Below are 24,660 nucleotides of genomic sequence, written 5' to 3'. Positions count from 1 at the left end.
CCGGAACCGATTGGCAGGATATTTGCTGTCCGCCGGAAATTCCGATAAGCATTAAATGAAAAATAACGGGGACTCCGGTCCAATATTTGTTTACCCGTGCCAGAGAATCGTGTTTCACAAATTACGCTCGTCGCGTTTCCATTTCTGCGCTTACAATGCGACGTGTCGTTTATCAGGTCTTCGACAGCTGGAATTTCAGAAATTTCTATCATACGCTATGTGACGGAATTATAGAACTACCCTAAAATTTTCAATCCTTACGTTTTGTGGTTGAAATAAAATCAAACCACGATTTTTTCTAGGGAATACAGTAAAGGATCCATGAAAGTTTAAAACTCGTGATCGTTTGAAAGCTTTCATTGTGCAACACGAATCGTTTCAACTCTTCACAAATTTATTGTTTGTCCGAAGCCCGACCCTCGGCAACAAAAACGGGGGCAATAAATTATACGCTTGACAGGTTCCACGACCTCTTACACCCCAGTAGTGGGAATGAAGTAGAAACTCTCATGAGGAACTTCCTATCCAACTCTAGTGGAGCCTTTACTGTATAATTTATCCTTTTCTGGAGAAACTAGAGGAGGATTGACTGTATTGGCGGAAAAGTTTGTGGTGTTAGAATTTCTGTACAGTTTCCGAAGCATAACTTCTTTTTTATTAATGATGTACACTGCAAAATTATAATATGTTGTTAATGCAACGGTAAATATAATGTATACTATTCAGACTAAGCATCCGTTGATGCTTTGTTCTCTGGATGTTTCAATCTTAGAATTTTCTTTCCTCTAGTCGAATCGCTTCTGTAGATCCAACAGCTTAAATCTGTTCAGTTTTCATACCATTAGATTTTCTGTGGGGCTCCAGAGACAATATTAGATTTCATAGACTTCATGCGCTCTTGAACATTCAAGAATGCATGAAAAATATTATATGTGACTCTTATTATCGAAGAACTTGCCCACCCCTGTAATAGACTCTTCACTGGCATTAAACCATAGTCTTTACATTTCATACCATAATTTCTCACACGTTGCATATCTATTTCCCAATCGATTCGATAATATATTGAATCGACTGAAAACAATGGAATTTGTTTTCAAATAATCATCGTGTATCTAGTATCTATGTTCGATACAGGAAATCCTGCAAAACGCTGTGCGGTTGAAGGGACAAATGAATATTAACAATCACCGAGTGCATTAAGCAAATTCAGTTTATTTATCCCATAAATTCCCGATAAACTAAACCGCGCTTAATCCTCGATGAATTACACGTGTCATTCTATTTTCCATATTTGACCACCCTATAAATGCATTACATTCACAGCAGGCAACAATATATTGCCCACGTATTTCCGCCTACGGTATATTCCAGTTAGATCCTATTGAACACTATACACTGGATCATTTCAATCCCACCAGTCGGAGCTCTTCGTGTTGTCGGTGACCAAAAATCTTTCATTTTCGTTGCATAACATTTTTATTCCCCATCAACAAAAGCCCTATAAATGCATTAAATTCACAGTAGGCAACAATATATTGTCCACGTATTTCCGCCTACGGTATATTCCAGTTAGATCCTATCATTTCAATCCCACCAGTCGGAGCTCTCCGTGTTGTCGGTGACCAAAAATCTTTCACTTTCGTTGCATAACATTTTTATTCCCCAGCGACGAAAGCTCCTGCATCGTGTTTACCCTCTGGGGAGGGGCGTCTCACGAGTCTTTACGAATATACACACACCCCCAACCCCTTTACCAGCTCAGCCATCCCCCTCTTCCCTCAGATCTGGGCAGCCATTCACCGGATCTCCTCTGTATACCGGTGACGTTCGACACCGCGTCCATACGTCGCCGGTCTCGATAACGTTTCCGGCGTGCGTTGTATGTATGCAGGTTAAGTTTCGCCCACGAAAAGTGGCCATTGTCCGCGGGGCTGGCCATTCGGTATGCATGCAACGTTTGCGTCGGGATATCCAGTGGACGCGCCACGGCCGATAGCGGGCTGCGGTGGCGGGGACTCTCTGGCCATTGCATAAATGTCCGGAAGATGTTATTGACTGCGGGGATATTGCAACGGGGGTGGAGGTGGAGAAGGAGGTGGGTCAGAAGGGCGGGAATATGACGTCGACTGCGCGGAATCAATGACCGGGTGGTTCTTTGCCGAGCCGATATTTCACTGAATGCCATTCTACAGTCGGCAATTGACCCTTTTGCATTAGTTATTTCCTAATTAGCGCCTTTATGCTCCATCGTGACTCGTGGAGAAAATATACCGGTTGCCAATTGACGGCTGAAACGTTCCTTCTTGCATACGATAACGAGTCGTAGATGGTATTTCCTTGAATCGATCCCTCTTGTCGAGGTTCCCCCCGTGTTATCGTTAAAACAGATGGAAAGAACGTGAGTCTGGTTACCGAGACCCCAACGTCGATTTTCCGTTCCACATAGAGAGATTGTTTTCCTTCGAGGGCGTCTTGACTGCGCGGGATCTTGCCACTTTAGAAGTTCTGTACCGTCACAACGGGCGTTCTATGTCATCGACGACGCACACAGTCGATCTATTTTTATAGTTCAACGGTTCACGACTATTCCCGAACAAGCGACGAACCCGAGGAACGCGAAGCTTCTATGATCCACGGGGCTACCTTACTCTCGCGAAACACATTTCGAGCAGAAAGTAGGGACACGTCGTCTTCGTTCGGTGTAGCGATACGAGAAATTGCTGCGTGAGTGGCGGCGGGAGGGAGGGGGGTGGGTCTGTCCGGGCATGAATTATCTATTTCGAGCGAAGGATCGCGCGCCAGAGCTGATAGATATCGTTTCCGAACGGAGTGTACTTTTACGTGTGCGGCTGGGTGACAAAGAAGACGACGACGTCGGATAGGAGACGGTTGGGTGGTACGGGGGACCCGATCAGAAATCGGAATCCCGTGGAAAGGAGGTTCCATTAGCGAGAACGGATTTGGAGAAAAGGATTTCACTGAATCCTCGCCCGTTCTATTAATGTCACATCCATCGCCGTCGGCGACGAGAGCCGTAGCGAAAAGGAACGGCGAAACGGAGGGTTGAAAGAACTGGTCTAGATAACCCCCGCGTTCGCTCCAGAAGGTCGTCTGGTCTTGTATCGATGCCATGAAAACTGTTGCAGCAATTACAGAACCTCTCGGTCGGACGGGAACTATACATAGAGCCAGCTAAGAGTGGCTACGGTCTAAGCCAAGAACCCTCCCCCATTCCAACCCCCGACACGATCGGGATTTCAAAAGGGATTGAACTTCCCTAAGAAGCTCCTATTTCACCGGTGGATGATTTAATTGGTGTACTCTGGCCGAACGATGCCTTCGTCGAGCCCCGAGGGCGGACTAACTTTTCCCTCCCTCATCCACCCTTAGAACGACGACCTACTTGCTGGGATACGACGTTCCGCCGTTGAAGAACGACTTGTTTGCCAGAGGTTAGACCAGTTTCCGCGGAGTAACGAGCCATTCACGGAGACGCGAACCGGCTCTCCGGTGAGGTGACGAGTCCGCTGTTCTACCAGGTGCTTTCTCTCTCTCTCTCTCTCTCTCTCTCTCTCTCTCTCTCTCTCTCTGTCTGTGTGTGTGTGTGTTCTGGCTCCCCAGTTAGTTCTTGGTCGGTACTGCGGTAATGTAACTAATTAAAGGCCGAAGTATATTATACAGGAAGCTTTAATAGAGCCGTAAACTGGGACGGAGAAACGGCGCTCGATAACGAAACCCCCTACCACACCCCCTGCTCTCGACGTGGAAACAAGTGGACTGATAGGGTAGTTTCTACTTAACAGAACGGTTTAACAGAAGCAGCCAGGTGGAGTTAGAAAAAGCGGAGAGGCGAACCCGACGAGGGACACCCTCGTATTTAAACCGTACCCGTCTCCGGCAACTGGACCGGGTCGTAAAGTCCGAAAAGAAACGCTCGTTGAATTCCAGGTAAGCAACCCGGTCTAGGGTTGCATACGGCGGGAAAGTTACTGGTAATAATTGCTACGTCAGCTTGCGTACTTAGACGAGTTATTTAAAAAATGCACTCTGTGTCTTCCGGGTGCAACACCCCCACAGTTCTGTGATGCATACAAAGTCTGACAATTAAGTTGCAGGGTAAGGTTGCCAAATGTTTTACCATCTCCTAAATTGGACGACTACTTTAACTTGTCATGTGTAAGCGATTTTTTTTACTATAGTCGTTGCGTTCTGATCGGTATCCTCGTAACTGATAGAGATTTCTAATCGAATGGAGGAACGACCAGTGGAGAAGTAAATGACAGGTCAGACTATGAATAATCGCTGAATCGAATACATTATTCTCTATGGATCAGTTTACAATCCCTGAAGATAGTAACACCGTAGGGAGGAAACTGTGCGGAAGACTCTTCACTTATTTATGTCTCGAGCATTATCGACACGCGCGCTAGCACATCAAAGTCAAAGGCCTGTCCAATTTGGACTCTTCTCCGTTGGCAGTGACTGGTTCGGGATCCCAACGGCGTCCCATAGATTATTAATAAACAGATGTTGATAGAACGGAAGCGAAAGGCACCCGGAGGAAATGGGTCGTCCGTGGAACGGGATCGAGTCGTATTTTAGCAAATAGGTCGTTACGCGACGGATACAAGTCGCAATGTAGCAAATAGGACGTCATCCAGCGGAAGCGAATCGTATCTTAGCGAGTAGGGTCGTCGGCGTGTACGTGGAACGAGTCATATTTCAGCAAGTAGGCTGTTATCTGTCGGAGCCGACTCGAGTTCTGGTAAATGGATCGTTGGTGGATCAAAATGTGCAGTCTTCTCGGAAAATCTGAACCTCCTCGGAAAGTATCGTTCTCGAGTTTGTTAGAGTAACGAACGTGTGTCACTTGAGACCCAGACTTTAAGCTCAGGCTAACACTTTAGATAAAATGTTTACACGATATTTGAGTTTGAGTCAAAAATGACCCAACTCCGCCTTCCATGGGTCAGTCATCCGAGTGTTAATAATTGAGTGTGTGATCTCGGAATAATGATTCGTACCTTCGTAACCAAATCTCGTCAATCTCGTCTTGTAACATATAGGATGATACAAAAAAAGGGTTCATAATTTGCAGGCTTGATAGTACTTGCCAAGTGATGAAAAAAAAGCCCTGATAAATATGCGACCAAAAATTCGTATTTTCAAAGTTAAAATCAATTTTTCATTTCGGTTAAAGCAACTGACTTTCTAGCTTTGGGAGAAAATTGGACAAAATTCGACGCGTTAATATCGTTGATTATTCAAAGGGGCGTCAATCGCCGTTAAACATAAATTTCGAGGCGGCATCGAAACGAAACTTGGCTAACTCGACGCCGAACCGTGATCACGACGAACGCGCCAATGTGTCTTGTTGATGAACAGAGATTCAAAGTGACAGGACAGGTGGAACTAATTACGTTCGCGGCCCGAAATTTACAGTCTTTGTCGCTTGTTAAACGCCCGTTGCTACGTTCCCTAAAACGAAACTTTTCTAGTCACGCAGCCTGAGGCTGTGTCGACGCTGGGAAAGTGTCTTTGCGGGCCGTAGTCAGCGTCAACGTCAGCGCGATGCCGCATTGTTCGGGCAAGTTCGTTCAACCTCCGATTCAGTTGTAGCATTGTAGGTCCCGACCCCCATTTCAGCATGCTACTGTCTCGACCCGGCAACGACCCTTATCCCAGACGATAGTTTCGGAACATGAATATTCCGTGATGTGTATCTGTCCCCCCCCCCCCCCATTTCGAACTGCTGCGGAACGGAAGTGTCCCAGCATCCGGACGAGCGGCTCTTGATGTTCCGGAAGTTGCGATCTAATTCGACGGTATTTTGTAGTAGGTATTAGAACGTGTCAATGGTCGTTCCCTTAATTGAATCGCTAATTAATATACCGTATGCAGTATGTCAAACGGTTCAGGGAGGATAAAGTGTGATTCGATGTCATTCTCTGTGGTTTGGAATTGTTAACACATTGCATGCGGGCTGTCTTACGCGTTTCACGTGGCTTGGTGTGGATCACTTTTGGCGACTTGGCTACGTCAGCAAGGGGTTTCAAGAAGTCATCATAATTATTAATTTACTGTGAGTTTTTATTTAATTTGTTTTTTGCACTATTGCCTCGATGCCTTATTATCAAAATACATTGTTTATAAATGGTAGATATTTTTTTAGGGTTAACAGTAAAAAACACGAAATATTACATTTTTCGGTTTAAATGTCGGTTTATGAGGATATCTTTTGTACAGAATAATATATTTAAAATTTTAATAATGTTTTATGGTATCGTACCGCTCAATTCCAAAGTACTGTATTTGAATATGGAGGAAATAATATGAAGTATTGAGTTATTACAATTACCTCTAGTTTGTTTTTATCCGTTCTATTCGAAATTCTGATTATCAGTGTAGGTGTTTCGAAATTGTCTAATGTAATCAGGAAGTAATGGCGACAGTTCTCGCCAGTGAATTATTAAATTCATCCTTTGAAATTGTACACGATCGTATTCTAATTGCACGGTGAAATTCTGTCTTGGACGAGGGGGAGATTCTAATATATTACGCGAGGTCGAGGGTCGGAATCATCCAACGTAGGCATGATCGCAATGCCCGAATAACCGAACTGTCGGTCAATCAGAATGGTCATTAATCGTTCGCGCAAAAACGGAAACGAGATAATTGGATTTCTGGCCCGCGTATCGGCCTTGCGTTCTGTTAACGATAGAATTATCGGACGATTAATAATCATTCGTGGATTATCGATCATTCAAGCACCGTCGGAGGTATTCCTCGAATTCCGTCTGCTGTTATTAATTAGTAGATTCGCGCGGATTCTCGGATTTCTGCATAAATCGAGATCGTTTATCGAATCCTATTTAAACAGACGACGTGAAGAATTGTAAAAATTACACGGTTACCGTGTAAACATTTCGTAACCGCTCTGCCAACAACGATTTTACCGCGGTCGCTGGTGTAGCGAGCGTCGACCGATCGAAATTTATTTCGACGTTCCGCGAGCACGTCGTTTGTTTTTTTTTTTTTTTTTTTTTTTTTTTTTTGTTTCGTTGGAAAATTTACGTTCGACCGCGTCAAAAAGAGTGACACGGCGATTCGCGTTTGGTAACATTTCAGCCGGGCGGAATTAAACGAAATCCTGGATCAGCGGGTCCTCTGTCTGTCCTTAAAACAATTATCCGGGCTTGACCTGTTTTCCTGTTGGATATTCTCACGGTGTAAAAATCGGCGGAATAAAAAGTACATTCTCCTTACTTACATTCGTTGTTGCAAGTCCAAATTCCTCTTAGGGGTTGTTGATTAATTAAAATTCATCAATTTCGATCGTGTACAGTTCCTGTTAATCGCTAACTATTCACCATTCAACGTAACACAATTCAGACTCTAATGTGCTGTACAATAATTACAGTAAAACAAAAAATACGAACGCTGGAAATGTTTCTGGTATTATTCGATCCTAGATCTTTCATCTTTGTTCCAAGCGTTACACAACCTCGTGGACACCCTTAACCCTTTTATTCCCAAATTATGTAAAAATCACCTAAGAAATATTCTGTTGTATTCTTGTGAATATTACACGACACATAAGTGATTCACAAGAGCATTTTACCATTTTGAAACCGCTTAATGCCATTTTTTACTTTTATAACAATTCCCACTATAAATATTATTATACGTACATAATAAAACCCAATTTTTCTTATTGCTCAATAAACCTTGAAGTATTTGAAAGAAATCGAAACTTTGCAATTTTCTATCGCATTTGTAACAATGCTCAACATTTGAATTCGTGTCTTATTGAAACATCTGAAATAATGTCTTATATTACCGATAAACTTTTAAATGCACAATTCAAATTTCTGCCGTATCATTTATACAAAACTAGAAGAAACTATTATATATTCTCAAATATGGAAAAAATACACGATAATAATATTTTATTTCGTAATTTGGGATACCTAACCATATGGTAACACTGGAAACAAAAGGGTTGAGACCCGGAAGCGCGGGTAATTCGTCCGGAAACGTTTAAGAAGTCGGTAGGGGTGCGTCGTATCGCCGGGCCGGCGAATCATCGGGCGAAGTGGGCATTAAAATGTAAAATGAAACCACAGGCTCGAACAGCCCGGAATTATAAGAAACTCGTCGGGGACACGCGCTGTAAGCACCAGGGGGACCGATGCAAACAACGTCGTGCCAGAACCCGAGTCCTGGATGGGGGACAGCGGCTGAATCGCTTTAGGTTTAATAACGACGCCGCTAGTGTCGCGTCCGAGCGTGGACTTTTTAATTAAGAATGGTGGCCGAAAGTCTTGAAGACTTTTCCGCCTCGTGACATCATAAAATACGCGAAGGAAAGGCGGGTTTCTAGGAGCTGGAACGAAAGAAAGAGGAAAAAAGGGTGAGGGGGAGAGCCCTGATGTTCTCGACACCGACCACAAAACTTTTTCCTTTCGAGATATTCCGTCGTTAGCTACAACCTCCTCCCTGTGGTACTCCTCAACGAACTGGGTCGAACCGTAATGGAGACGTAATGCCCGGGTAAAACAGCTTTTACTCGACCCGCGGGATTTTCATTTAAACATCCTCTGTGACGACCCAGTAAATCGTCCTTCTTGTTTAATAATCGTCCTTTGATAGCGTACCCACGTCCTATTCTAATGAATAGATTTCGAACGGAGATTAGAACGTGGAGTGCCTCTGGCCTCTTCTCGCTCGCGTCGATGGACTCTCGGAGGGATTGTGGAGCGGTTTTCGAGGAGCACTCCGCGGTCCTGTTCGAGGTCGAATTCGCGGTCGAGTCTTAGAATAATACGATCAGCAGTCGCGAAAATTTAGAATTCTATTCTGATAGGATTTTTGTAAGGGGGGTAATAAATTAATCGCTTGACTGGCTTCACGACCTCCCCATCCCAGTGGTGGGGATGAAGTAGAAACTCTCACGAGGAACTTCTTATCCAATTTTTATCGAGTCTTTACTGTATATACATTCTGAAAAATTATAGGAGACATAAAATTGTGGCCGTATGTTACTAAAACCATAACAACATACAGTGAGAGTCAAAACAAAATGTGAGATTTGGATATTTAAATATTTCTAAACCAAATTTATGACCCAAAATATGTATATAGCAAATATTGTGGAAAATTCTTTCCTGGAAAACAGTTTCAATCAGTCAGGTCCTACCTCCACAGTTACTAGATTTCAATGTAATAGAGCATCTATGCGAACTGCTAGATTCTAAAGTGAGAGAAATAAATATGAATGAATCCCATACTTTCAAAGTGTATACTCACTTTTGAGTGTCACTGTATTTTATAATAAAGAAGGTGTCATCATAAATGTATTTTCAATTCCATTCTTGATCAAAATTCAAATGGGTGGTAGTTTCGAGGTATTCATAATATTTTCATCACCCGCTGTACAAGCCTTTTTTGTTCCCCACGGAACGATAGAGTTCCTTCATCTCCGTCTAATTGTCGTATCGACGGGATCAGGCGAAACTTCGACAAGCTGCTTAGTTCCGAGGAGCTTAATTCTGCGTTTCGCCGAAAGAAAGTGTAAAGCTTCGAAGACCATTTGAATTCTCGACAGGACGAAACAGCGCAGCCCACGGTACGACGGTGCTCTAGAATTTTTAACGAACCACCGTCGTCATTTTTCGAGATTAAAAAAATTATCCTGGTCTTGGAAATTTCCTGGCAGCTAAAGGAGGGGGGGGGGGAGTGGGTGGCACCTTTGTTCTCGCATTGAAAGGAAAGTCGGTGCATCGAATGAAAGTAGCGAGTGCGCAAACAACAGTTGACGTTAACAATCGCGGAAAAGTACGCCGGGGACGGAAGTGAAACAGCTACCTCTCCGTTGGTAAGGCGATACGCACTCGGTCGCGCAGCTCGTAAAAATTGTGGGAAAAAAGAAAACTGGTGTAGAGAAGAAAGGGAAAAGTCTACCGTTGGGGTGGTGGTGGGTTCCGAGCTTCCTTTATTTTTTGTGCAGTTCCGTTTAAACAAACGCGTAAAAGGTGGAGGAATTCAGGCCAACCGAGAGAGAAGGAGTTGGAGTCCTCTCTGATTGATTCGTGCGTATTCCTGCACGAACCACCGTAGATTTTCGTAACAGTAACGCCCCAGGCTCGCCACCCCCTCGATAAAGTATACGTTGGCGTGGATTCCGGCACGTGCACTTTGGTATTAGGCCCCTGGAAAAAAGGTTGTTCGTTGCTTTCTCCTAAAGAAAGGTATCATACCCGATATTAGACAAGAAGATTCTTAACACATTCGGGACGGGTCGTAATTGTTTTTTCGATCTCATGGCCTGGAGAAATGAATTTTTCAAAACATCTTTCGGAGGGAACCGATATTACTGGTATGTTTAAATATTTCATTGCGAGTTCTGCAATTATCGGATATTTAACTTTCAAATTTATATTTTGCTTTTAAAAATTAGTAACTGTATCCTAAAAATTAATCCGAATCGAACTACAAATACGTTAATACACGTGAAATAGGGTTCTCTAATTCTTACACGGTATACACAAGTTCCAAGCAAGTCACTTCCAAAGCTAACCTCCCTAATTTTCCACAAAAACCTGCACACGTCTGTCCAAAAGAAAGCTCTTTGTAGTCTTTGGAAAAGGACGGCGACGCGTCGCCAATACCGTTTCGAAAGTTTCGACGTTTCCGTCTCATTAACGAACGAAGCCGGAACTTACGGGAGGCGACAGCGCGTGCATTTCGAATACTTTCGCCGGGGCGATCGACGGTGCGCTCACTCCAGTCCCGGAACCGTGACCCGGAAATACGCCGGCACCGGAAACGCGAGTCCCCCGCCGGGAACGCCGCACCGCGAATTATTATGCGATTTCTGGGCTAACGATTCCAAACGGCCGATAATTTCCGTACGGCGGCGGCTGGAATTCTGCGAAACAGATTTACAATTATCGAAGGGAAATCGAACGGGATTTCGACGCCGTTTGCCAAGATGAGTCCCGAACATCCGGGAAATTTACTTCCGCCGCGGTTCGAACAGATGTCCTCGAACACTCAAAGCCTGTTTTCCGGAGGATACATGTAATATTCAAAAGGTGCGCTCCGAGAGGGAGCAAAACTTCACTGGAACTTCGAACTGTAACTCACAACCTCGCAGATCAAGAGTAAAGTCACAATTCGAATTTTTGTTTATCGGGTAACTTGCAGTGGAAAATGGGAAATGTCCACTGCTGACCCAGTTCTTGATCACTTAAGAGTAACTATCGCCGTTTTTTATCATATGTATATTTACAGAAATTAGCCAAATTTTATAGAATCGGTGCTATTCGAATAAATCTATGTTTTATCTTTATTTTGGTATTAACAAAAATGCAGAAATAGTCAGAGATCAATTATAATTTAACTTTTAAGGTAAGAAGTGTGAGGGGAGCAATTTTTGATCATCTAAATCATATGTATATTTGTATCTTAGTCTGAACTATCGAATTTTAGATATAAATTTCAGAATAGTTAATTGTTTATCATTTTTACGTAATTGTATAATAATTTTATATTAATAATTATTTAGTAATTTTTCAGAAAAGGCTATGATTATAATAATATTGTTTCATGCGCGGCTTCGTTTTCGAGGAAATGGAATTGAAAGTTTCTTTCCGATTCATGTCTGTCTATCACTTGCCGTTTCTACTTTCGATGGTTTCCGATGGTCTCTCGGTATGATCAGTTTTTCTATCGATTTTATTATCGATTTATATGAAACAACGATGTAAACCTGTTGTTTATAAAAAATAACACATCATGGAACTTTCAGGCCAGCAGAAAAATCCCTCGATATAAAAATGTTATACGAACAGTATTCCAAAATTGGTTCAGACCAGGAAGAATAGAATTCCACCACGTGGAATTGTCATACGAATCTCCGATAACCAGAATCTCCCTAAATATTAATAGCACTCGTCAAATATTCATCAAAAGTACCCGGTGAAAACGATTCCAAAGCGACCGAACTGGGCTGTTGATCTTCGCCTACACCCTGAAAAAGCTTCCTGTGGCTTCACTTTTCGAAATCAATCGTTCCCTGTACAATGGTCCACCGAAGCAGGCCCGCCGCCATACAGAGGGTTAGGGGTGAGAACTGTATGTATGAGCACAGAGTACTCATCCATGTTCAAACCGTGGCCAAAACCGCGGTGGTACGACCGCAACCCCTCGAACCGTATCGACTTTCTGTATAAATAATTCCGGGCGACACCGACGATCCACGGATAAATAATTAGCCGAACGTAAAGGGAATTGCGCCGTCTCCGAGATTTTCTTCTCCACGGAGAGACGCCACCCTTTTGCGCTCACCTTCGCTACCCACCCCCTTTTGTCCCCAACGGTGAATTTCACCCTCGGGATATTTCTCTCCCTCGTCACGTCCAGCTAGCTGCGCAACGCAGCGCCGTGTCTTTGTGCAACGTCCCATCCCATCCGGCAGTTCCACCCCCTACCCCCACCCCCCGTCCTTCCCACGCTCTTTTTGGTCCCTTTTCTTTTGTGTTTGCCGACCTCCGACTCGTTCAGGTCCCTGTGTCCTCTCCTCGTGCCCTCCCCCATCATCCCCCCCCCCCCCCCCACACACACCCCCTACTATTTCTCCGCCGGCGACTTTTCCTCTTCCGGTACTCGTAGCGCGGGTCGAAGGAAAATTTACCCTCTACAAGGTCCGCCTAGGGCCTGACATCCGCGAAATATGCCAAACCCCCCCGGTGCCCTCGCTTCCCCAACCCCCTTCCCCCTCTCCCACCAACCCTCTCTTCGAGCGTCCGGTATTTACGTCCTGCTGCTGCGCCGCGGGACATCCATTTTCTAGGACCGGGAACGACGGAGGTTTTGTGTTGGTTGGTTCGTGGCCCTGGTTAGATTGTACACGTTGAATAAAGGGATTAAATAAATTTCGCGGGTTTATGGAAATTCTACGTTTCTGCGGGGATCGATCCTCGAGAGCTTGAAGTACGTATAGTAAATCCTCGATGAGTATTGGAAGACTGCATTGAACATTAAATATTTTATGAAATAATGGCCGTATGCGGGTGGAACAAATATCATTGACTTCGAAATTCCAAGCTCCATCGCTGTGCTAAACCTCATTAAAAAGTCTGTGTTAAACTTTCTTGTCAGCGCCGAGGAACCTTCGACCACTCATCGATGATTCACTGTATTGCATTCAGTGTGAATGTCGTAAGTATAATATAAACGTATTATTATTGTTACACGTTTATTACATTCTTTTATAAATACAGTTTACTATTTACAAATAATAATCCTCCAGTGATCCTCCATGAAGACAATCGAGGGCTTTCGTATTCTGCAAAATTTTCACGATGCTTTTACGACGAACCAATGCCAGTCGTCCCATTGGTCTCGTTGGTTTTCCATTGTTTCTCGTGGATTCTGGTACGCGAATCGTTTCGCACCAGTTCATCGCGAATTCACGCGCGGAGAAAAAATTGTTCTTCAAGGTGTATAGCGTTGTAACTTATTGCGAATAAAAGTAGCTTTTTTCCCCGCTCGCAAAAACGTGAGAAACATGTTTTTCCATTCGTTCCACGTGTTTCCAGAACGGCTGGACGGGAAACAGTCCGTCGTAAAAATTATGTCGAATACAAAGGGATGGGGGACGGTTGAAGCAAGGCGGCTGTAAAAGATGATTTAAAAGGCAGTTCGAAGCGTGTTTGCCTCGCGCCTACACGTTCGGGGTAAGCACTCGTGCTTGCTGAACTGATCCTCTTACAGCTTAGGCTGCAGAGCCTCCGACGCAAACTTATTTAGTCAGAGATCAGTGCAGTTAGCAGACGATCAGACTTCAGGTACGTCTGAATATGCTCCGTTGTAGTCAGCGGAGAGCATCCTGTCCGAGTGAACCTTGAGAAATATAAATTTCCTCAGCTAGGTGAATTTTCTTGTACTGATTTTTTAGGATTTTTTTCTGTGGAGGGAGGGCAGATCCCCTCACTTTCGCCCATAACACTCCCTATCAGACACCTGTGTGTATCTTAAACCATGTATATGGATTGCATAAAATTACACATTTTACAATAATTATTTACATATTAATTTAAAACTAAGAATAGAAAGAAACAGAATTTGAGATTGATTAAGAGCAAGAGCTTATTATCTACAGATACCTGTAGGTAAAACCTATATACGCTTCAATTTTGCTGTTTCTTTTTTCTAAAAAAATATTTTTCGCATTCTCGAGCGCTGGTCCTTATATTGCATTTGACCCTCCAATTGATGTTACAGGATTATTAGTTACAATAAAATGTTAAAATTAAGCAGCTTAATTCTAATGTAATTTTATTTAATACCTTAACATAATGAGGTTAATATTGTATTTTTTGTATTTAGTCGCTTGACGTATTGCATTTCGTCCAAAGTATTTATTTCTTATAACATACGATTTTACTCACTGACGAATGTTTTTTTTTTTACATACGCCTAGTCAATTCATTTACTTCGTTCACATATTCAGTCGGCATCTACAACTTGCATCGACCTAAAATCACAGGATTTATCTAATTAGCGAAAATTTAGCCTATCACTCAGTCAATATTTAGCCAGTAGTTAGTCAAATATTCAGCAACTGAATGTTCAATCTAATTACTAATCGCTTAGTTTACACGCGACGTTAATCCCCGTGGACCTTGCGTGATCAATAATTTACGCGGTAGTAACATTAAAATTTCACAACCAACAGCTTGTTCAATTATCAAACATTACAATTATTAATCAAACAACCAAGAAAACATTTTAACTTTCCGAATCATACCGAACCACTTCTCCACACCTTCATATCCAACACCTGAACTTCGAACATAAAAATTTCTGTAAGTTCTATCCTCGATCGTTCGAAACACTCCGAGACAAGAAATAAATATGAATTCAGTTTTCATCGCTGCGGACCGACCGGCGAGACTACGACCCCTTTTTATAATTCCGCTTTCAATGGACAAAGGTCTCGCGACCGTTTTCTCTCCGCGTCGACAACTTTAAGAGGGCAGCTTCAATTAAAGATCGTGAACGAAATTACACGGGCAACAGTCGAGGATCGTAATTCCGGATTAAGACCCGCCATTTTATCGGATGGATGGAGAAGTTCGCCCGTCAGGGCGGCTGCCACCCGAGGCGAGGGGTTTGTTTACCACGAAAGAGACCCGACGAAAAAGGACACCGTTCTTCCGGTGTCGTAAATAGTGTGTTTAAAGTTCGACGGGGCGAGCACTTAGCGGAAACGTCGATTCGCGAGCAAGTGGGCGACGAAAAGTGCTCGAGAGACCAGAACCGGCCGAGAATTATATCGGCGGATATAATTCCGCCGCGGAATACTTTAATTACTGGGATACTCCGCGAAACGACTTAATTAGCTAGCTTTAAAGCTCCTTGAACGTCCAGCCTCCCGTACAGGTTGGTCTACTCCGTGTGCTGTAATGCGGTCGATGAACGATATTTGTTCATGAATGTTATACCTTTCTGTGGTAAACAATTTAAATGTCAAAGGAACACCAGTAGGGGAGACTGGGATTGAAAGTAACAATTAATTGGTTTATTTATGTTTTAGCTAGAGATTTAGTGTTAATTTATACAGATAAGTTGGATATTTAAGATTAGTTCTATAGCGATGAAAGGTTTTGTAATTAATTTGTAAAAATGTTGTGACCGTGAAAATTGACCTAGCCGGATCGGTGGTTTTTGCCCCAGCTTGGGGTTGAAAGTAACAACGCTGGGGTAAAGTTGTACCACAAATAAGAAATAATTGAAACTAGCTAATAATTACAATGAATGAACATAACGTTATAGTGATCCCTTTAATTGGCTCGACACTAAATTATTTCTTAATCAATAGATACTCAAGATAACATAAATTGTCTCCTTTTAATTAACACAACGTGACATTATCTTCTTAATGAGAGCAATTAATTAGCATATTTAATAATTATCGTAATTTATTGATTATTTGTTGCCATAACGCTGTCTCTTTTATTAAAAAAGTTATAAGCCCTGTTTGAACCTACCCCTGTTACTTTCAACCCCAGTCTCCCCCACCGTTCTGTTTGGATATTACTGAAATATTTATCTAGAAGAATTTATGATAAAATAAGAATCAGGTTTTCTGTTCAATATGTCTCTGATGTGATACAGTACTTGTTACTGCATAACATAGATCATTAATGATGATAGCAGTAAGTTCAATACAACGCATTTATCATAGTGATGACAGTTCTGAGTGGTAAAACCACAAACTTCTATTATACACTAGACTGCTAACTAATATAAAATGTCCTGAAAAAGCATACAACAAAATATCCATTAAAAAATATATAGAGAAATCTGTTAAAAAAATAATACATAACAATAACGATAACTTTATTGACCTAAATAAACAAATTTTTATAATACTTTTATAAAACCGAAATAAAATACTTTATACAACCATGAAAGCTATGGACAAGTGAAAATCAACAACGATAAAACTAGAAAAAAAATATTCATACACCGATGAACCTTTCGTTCGTTCGCAGTGTATGACATTTTATCAAGAATTTCCATATTTTCGATTTACACGCATTTTTTACTGTTTCATATATTTACAGTGCGTCGAATATCAATGCTCGCGCGTATCGATATGAAATCTGGCTGGTTCCGGTGAACAGAACAGAGTCACGAGTGAACGTTCCGAGTGGTTCCGGCGTGTCTGGTGGAACGGCGCCGAATTACGAATGAATTATTCGCGAAGTTTGTTGAACCACGGCGCGAAGGGAGCAAGCAGGAGGGGTCGATTCTTATCGAAGTTTCTCTGTTCAATGTCCACGCGGAACCATGGCAGAGTTATCAGCGGCCATTCTATGAATAACGTGTCGCCTTTCTGCTTTTCATTTCAGAGGAGGTGTTCGGCTCGAACAAGGCTTTATGGTTCTCGCCGAGCGGCACTAAACTGGCCTTCGGTTACTTCGACGACACCCATACACCGATCATAACGATACCGTTTTACGGTTACCCGGGAAGCATCACGTTCCAGTACACGTCCGCGATCTCGATCCATTATCCGAAGGTAAGCGTACTCCTCAGGGATCAGACTATTCGCCATTCCATTTCACCATTCGTACGACGGGTTCGTGACGAAGCTTGGAATTTAACAGATTTCATTTCTTGGCATGCACCAATTTATGGAAAATATTTATAAAATTGTACCACCCTTCGATCTCGATGATTTTTGCAACGTGTTGCCGGAGGTCATCAGTCGTTGTTTATTTAAATGTTATTAACAAAAACAGAGTAAAAACCTTTCCTCTGGGAAAATTTTTGTTCACTCTCAATTTATATTATATTCAATTTCTATATGTCATAATATTTAAAAAAAAAAGTTTGATATCAATAAGTTCATGCATTAGAGAGTTATAAAAATTCACCTTTGGGAGAATAGAAATGTCAATATCTCGAGAGTCCCAAGTTTTACAACATTGTCGGAATGTATACTTTTGTTCACTAAGTGACGATCTATCAAACGCCACTGTAGTCGTCGATGAACTCCAACAAAAAATTTAATCCCAACCGTTCATATATAAACTGACCATTCTGCTTTATAACACAATTCCCAGAACATCGAAAACACCCGTCGTATTTCCATTCGAACGGAGTAAGAAACAAGGATCTCCGAAACGGTAAATTTTCCATTCGCCTCTGATTTCTGATACTCCCATCCACGTTTTTCATATTTGCAAAACGGCTCGCGCGAAGATCGAGGACCACTTGCGACCAGAATCACAGAACAATGGTCGCAAAAAAGTAGCTGATGCTTCCCCCGCGCTAGGACTAAAACCTCGAAATTTGCTAGAATTCCGGTGGTCCGGGTCGTTTGTCTTCGGCGAGTGTTGAGCATTTTCATGAAAACTGTTCCGTCGAGCAAGAAAGATAGAAACATGTGAGAGAAGAAAAAACAAAATATTAATATCACCGGCTCGTGTTGGCCAGCTGTGTTTCGCAGGAACGTAGTAGTACTCGGTCCAATTTTTGTCTTCCCGCGGCGGACACGCGCGCGCAAAACTATGTCTAGCGAAACAGAGTGTGTCCGTTTAACGCTTTGAGGTTCCGCCATTTTTCACGTAACGAACCAGCCGCGGTTCCACCTCCTTCTCTCTTTGTTTCCTTTTTTTTTTTTTCGGACCCTGTTCTCGGTGGCGCGTAATTTAAATGGAGCTCCGAAGGGAAATACGTGACAAGCCCTCTCTCTCTTTCTCTCTAACGGCTCCCGGACAAAAATTACCAAGCGGCGCGTACTTGGAAGTTATTTAATCCGGTCCGGGAGGACTTTTCATTACAACTTCAACAATTTCCCATCCGCCCCCCCCCTCCTCCCGTCATTAAAACTCGCTCAGACCGACTCCATAACCGTCCCAGATATAACGCATTTAACGCCTCCGCCCATCCAGAGGAGTCGAAACTATTTCAGGCATTCGAATTCACACCACCACCCCCCCCCTCCGGCCAGGAACTGTCACGAACCAGGTACGCGTCCGTTTACGATGCTTTCACCTTCAGTTTTTAACTGGCGATCGGTTACGATTGAATCAGTCGGTTTCGAGCAATCGCGAGGAGTTCGTCGAAGGTACAGTGAACCCTGGGTAAGTGTTCGATGACTCCTCGACACTGAATATTAAATATTTTATAAAGTAATAGTCATATGTGGCTGAAACAAATATCATTGGCTTCGGAATTTCAAGATCTATCACTGTGTTAAACATTGTTAAAAAGTCAGCGTTACACTTGCGGATATCTCCTTGTCAGTGCCGAGGAATCTTCGAGCACATACACGGGTTACAACAGTGTGGTTTCCAAATGGCAAAGGATTGTTGGAAACGATGGTGATTATTAGAGTGATTAGTGCCTTTGAGTGTATTTTGGAATTACAACAGTATCGCTGTCAACGCAGCAGCCGTAATTTTTATCGAGGTCAGTATTAATTGAAAAAAAAAGAGATTTCTTTTTGTTAAAATGTTAAGTAAAATATTCAAACAGTTTCGAGAAAAAATCCATTTAATGAACTTTCACGTTTATACCGTAAAAATCCATTTCGGGGTTCAATTTTCACAGAAAACGTACGCGAAAGGCGCGCCCATTGATTCCTTTGTAGTAGTTCCTCGTGTTGTAATCAAACCCGTTAAAATGACAGATTACAGATTTACTATTTTACGATTACTGGAAGTATAATAATGCTTTTGACGGAATTAATGTTGGCATTTAATTTACTACAGATTTCATTTTATGGTATATTATACCAGATTGTCGTATATATTCGGTATATTGCTGCATTTTAAAATTTAATTTAGTACACATCGAATGCTGGTAGTTTTAATGATAATGTTCGTAAGGACAGTGATGTCTGAATCCGGTTGAAACCCTATGCTTCCTTTTTTTTAAACATACTTTCGAACGTGGTCATTAAAAAACACCTACTTTTTTTATATGACTAAATATGAACAACTTCTGGTTTAAATTATATTTACAAATCGATAAGTTAGATACGTCTTTTAAAATCTCGTTTGGTAACCGCACTCCAAGGCGTAATGGAAACATTAACAAATGGTTATTCTGAACAATCGTTCGGTGTTCAGAGAATAGAGCAAACAGGCTCAAAAAAGACCGCGTGTTAGCGGAAAATGAAAAGGGTGGCGTAGAATGGGGGCGTAAATGGAAAGAGCGGCGGGTTCGACGATGTCCACGAAAAGAATTTAATGCCACGGGGACTAAGTAAATCTGGCGTGTCGCGAGTAGTTTATCCTGGCCGGCGAAGCAACGGCACGCGCGCTTGTCGCGCCAGGAAAAAACAAAAAGGAAATTAAACGCAAATTGCTCGCGCTCGGAGGCCACCGAAGACCGCAAACTGCCCCGGTTCGCACTTTGCCCGATAACGTTTCATCCGTTTCGACCGAGGAAATTTCCCTCGCGGCTCGAACGAAACAGCTTTACACCGCGATGCGAAAATTTCAGCTCAGGAGCTCGGTGTAGCGGTCGTCTTTTTATAGTGATTCTCGTGATTAATAGATTGGAAATTTTCTATCGTCCTTTTTCTTGTCCCTGTCAATACCTGTGCAAGCGTAGTTATCACGTTGAATGTCTAAGTGATTAAGAAGGCATTTTTATGAAGTATTGAATCATCTAATTTACACTGTTTAACACGTCAAAAATTTTGCAATTTTCAATAGACGTGCCTGATAGATCTTCATGAACTGAATTTGAATCTGCAAAATGTTTCTTTCTAGCATGTACATTTTTTTAAAGAAAGTTAAATGTAAATGAAAAATTACCTCGACGTGAAATCACTATTGCAATAAAATTTCAGAAAATGTTCAGCAAGCCTTCCGAATTTAATGAAGTACTTAATAAGGAAACCCAGTTTCTTGGCTGCGTCCGCTCTTCGCATCTTCTCCGTTTAAAAATATGAATTTACATAAATAATTCGCTGGGGGAAATATTTATCAGAGTGGAGTCTGTGTACTCTCAGAACATCGAGGAATTCGAGGGGGGATATTCCACGCGAAATCCGACACTTTTTGCAGTAACATATCAGTTTTTGCTCAAATTTGGATATCACTTAGTTGGCTATGTCTTTAGTGATGTATAAACGTGTCTCGAAGGATTTTTGAAAATTTTAGTAACTGTTGATTCTACAGCTGTTTGAAATATACAGTCAACCTTTTGTCAGTAAATCATAACTGTTGAACTAAGAAACTTATTAAAATGAGCTTTGTGGTGCTTACAGTGGAAACATAACAGTACCTAATAAAAATTATTTCAATTAGAAGAAAATATTGTTGAACCATTTATTTTGCAATTGTTTTAACGAAATACAATTTCATAATAGTAAGACCTAATTGAACAATTTCGAAAAAAGTGAGGCTATAGTCCTACTTATCCCTTTTATGATCATATTTTAAAAATTAAGAACACTTCAAACTTGGCCATATTTTTACAATATACAATGAGTGATTAAATTATTATCTGTACTTCCAAGTACCACTCATTGTAGTTTGATCATGAACGGGATTGAAAATACATCGTTAATATGTTATGTTTTTACTGACATATAATAACGATTATAATTTCACAAAAAATATATATATGAATTTTCGTAACAAGTTATACTCACGAATTATCAACGGTAGCACAATTTGCTAACCTGTTATTGTTCAAATATACGTCTTACTGTACACTGACTACTAAACAAACCAAAATATAGTTAAATTGTATATCTATTTATTAAAAAAAACCACGACAGGTTATACTTCATTATTATTGAAATTGCAATAACACCGAATACATAAAATACATAATTTTTCCATCTGTTCATAACAATTTGATCACTCACCCTATCCAAGTGTCAACGAAATCCGAAATATTACCCCACAAAGTGTCCAATTTCGCGTGAAATGACCCACTGTACGTTTCCGAAGTTCCTTGTCGTTTACACCCTCGTCTCGCTGTCACGAGTAGGTGATGAAAAGGTTGAAGAGGGGAACGCGTGGACGCGTCCAGGCGCCTGCGTGCATTTTTTAATGGCTTTTTACGAGCGTCGATTGATGTCGCTGTACACGGCTAGGAGCAAATATTACCCGGGCGAAAAAAAAAAGCTTGCTCGACAGAAGCAGACCAGTCCCCGTCGATGAATAACATCGGCCTCCCCCATTTAACTCAGCGCCGCGGCCGTGGATATCGCGGTTAATATTTTCCATTCGCGTTCAGTGGACCTGCAAACGCGATGGGGCCCTCTCGAGAAACCTCTTTGCCAGTCGAACGAACTGAACGAACGAATCGACGTTTCCCTTATCGTAGATCGATCCTACAAAACGATTCTCTCTAATCGCGGTGATGTTACCAGACCTGAAACTGTCGAAATTGGATCCTACCCTTTGGAGGATTCTTATTATTGTTCGCCCCGAGATGCCGTTTCTCGATAAAATTCATACGAGGAGAAATTCAAGAATCAGATTCAAGAGATACGACGAAAGAAAAGTGGTCGAGAAGTGATAGGAAAGCAAGAAAATCCGTTCGAGAGGAATCATGGAACGGTCGAGAAATGGTCAAGAAAGGTCGCGGATCGTTACGAGGATTATCGACGACCGGAGGAGGTTCGACTAAGAATGTCCAGAGAATTTAAGCCCCTAGGGGGGCTCGCCACTTTGGACGGAAGCCCAAAATTCGGACCTCCGCGGCTCTCTTTTTTATAGCGATGCCAGAATAGAATCAAGAATGCCAATTCACCCCCCTCTTCCTGTGACAGTCGAGAAATTATTTACCTACGGTAAAGATCGTGAGCATTAAATCCCCTCGATTGGTGTAACGATCTACGTGCAAAATTTAAAAAAAAAAAAATTTTTTTATTGTAGAAGTTTTTTCTATGAACAAGTATTAGTAAGACTTTTGTCCGCTATGGAAATGTTAAGAAACAATTTAAAGTTGTAATAGTCAACAGTTAGATGAAGACGGAAGACATGGTCGAAAATAGTTTCATATACCTACAATTTTCTGTTTTATACTTTGTGGTTCAGTTGCAACTGAAGTTCTTTTTTAAAAGGTCATTCAACGCTATTATAGAAATAAAATGGGTACGTCTTTTTTTATAGGATAGTGTCTGAATTATAGAAGATATAAGTATATTTTCGAATGGATTTTTGGTGAAGGTTTTCTTAGATATGTCAAAAAATGTATCTCCAATTTTTTTATAATCACTTTAAATTATATACATATACTTTAATTCTATATTATTCTTTCTTTGCGAAAATTTTCGCTAGTTAGTTTTTTTGGTGGTTTGTAGATACATTGACTTACAGCGAATGTTTTGAGGTCTCGTGTGTTACACAGAAATCTGTAAAAATCGAGGTAATCAATGTATAGCAAAGATTAAATTAAATAATGATTTATTAGAATACTTAATACCGCTGAACCAGATACATTACAAAAAGATATCGATTCAAATATCTTGTACTTTGAATCGTTGAGATTTTTCTCGCATTTCCGATAATATGATAAAAAAGATTTTCAAATAAAAATTAGTCAGTAACCATGTAACACAAAATTGCAATCGAAAGAATGAGCAAAAAACTTTTTTATTTACTAAAAAATTGATATCACCTTACCTTTTTTAAATGAAATTACATGTTTTTCTCATCCATCGATGCATCCCAAATCGAAAATGGTTTAATTTAAAACTATGAATTTTGTTCCGAACGCGCATTGTCGTTCTATGTGTCTCTCTCCCTCTGTTCAATTTCTGTCGAATGAAGAACAGAACGATTTCGAGAAACGGTTAGAAGTCGATAACATGACTGGATAATAAGTTCAACGGACACATTTTCTTCTCTGTTCGGTAATTTCCCTTTCTGTGTTCCCGGAGAAAAACTCATTTGGCGGCGGACAAAGTGACCTTCCCTAGCTGCGAATATAAAATCTACGGGGGGTGGGGGAGGGGACAAAAGTTCCTTTTGAAGATCACAGAAAATCCACATCGAAAGGGGGAAAGGAGGCAGACCAAAAAAAAAAAAGAAAAAACAGAAAGGAATCGACCGAGCAGATAAAGGGACCTGGCTGACAAACGCCGGAGAGAAAGAAACTATCCTGAAGAACATCCGGGGAAGATGGAAATTTCCGGTTTTTCCAATACAATTGCGGGGGGACACAGTTTCTCTCGTCGATATCGTTCCCGTGGTCTTTGTATTGGCGAACACCCAGTTGCATTAGAACGTAGCGAGCGTTTCGCGAACGATGTTTCTTCAACTTACTCTATGCCCCTCCGACCCTCCACCTTCGAATTTCTTTTGACATTCCAGCAATGTGTAAAATCGCGTCGAGCAACTTCCTATTCACCGTTTTCGTTGCGTTCGACGTATTTCTCTGCTTCTGGGGCACGATTTTAAGTAGGCTTCAACTAGCTTGTTATTTGTAAACTCGTCTTTAATCGATCGCTTATTTATTTCTTGATGACAGTTCTTTTTACATGGCAGCTTCGTGTTTAAGAGAAATCGAAATTGGTTTAATAGTTAAGGAATTATTCTAGTGTAGACGACTGTTTTCAACGTAATTTTTGGGAATTAATTTAAAGGGAACCATCACACCTAGCAAGCACTAGTTTGGCGTATATCTTTATATATGTTTAAAGTGGAAATGAAAATTTTTGTAAGACATTTTATTAACAATTATAGGCGTTATAAATAGGCGCGTCATTTCGCGAAAAACATGTCCTATTGGGCGCATTGATTGCGTCCGTCCTGGTTGTCTAAAAGAAACAAACAACGTTCCACTATATCCTCGATGAGTGTTCGAAGGCTTCCTCTGCACTGAACATTAAATATTTCAGAAACTAATATACGGCTGAAACAAATATTTCAGAATTCAAGTCAGTTCAGTTCGAGAATTCCAAGCTCTATCACTGCGCTGAACCTCGTTAAAAAGTTATCGTTATACCTGGAGATCTTTCCTTGTCAGTGCCTCGAACACTCATCGAGGATTTACTGTACTACATTTTCGATTTAATTTCTGACCACCAAATAACTTCCTCCTCCCTTATATCATTCATTTAAAAGTTAATTCCAGTTCCGCTTTTTTTTTCTTCTCGAACGC

At 41.4% G+C, this 24,660-nt stretch overlaps 1 protein-coding gene across 1 annotated transcript in view; it reads left to right on the top strand.

The window, feature by feature from the left end:
• LOC107194262 (venom dipeptidyl peptidase 4-like) overlaps positions 1 to 24,660 on the top strand; it is a 107,836-nt gene that overhangs the window by 12,318 nt on the left and 70,858 nt on the right. The window contains exon 2 of the mRNA XM_015583854.1: positions 16,929 to 17,098. The gene's annotated coding sequence lies outside the window, so the exon portion shown is untranslated. The remainder of the gene's footprint in view (positions 1 to 16,928; positions 17,099 to 24,660) is intronic.

This window comes from Dufourea novaeangliae, unplaced genomic scaffold (genome assembly GCF_001272555.1).
Source record: "Dufourea novaeangliae isolate 0120121106 unplaced genomic scaffold, ASM127255v1 scaffold28, whole genome shotgun sequence".
Lineage (NCBI taxonomy): Eukaryota > Metazoa > Arthropoda > Insecta > Hymenoptera > Halictidae > Dufourea > Dufourea novaeangliae.
Note: the sequence above shows the minus strand (reverse complement) of the source record. Positions and strands in the feature narration are given on the sequence as shown.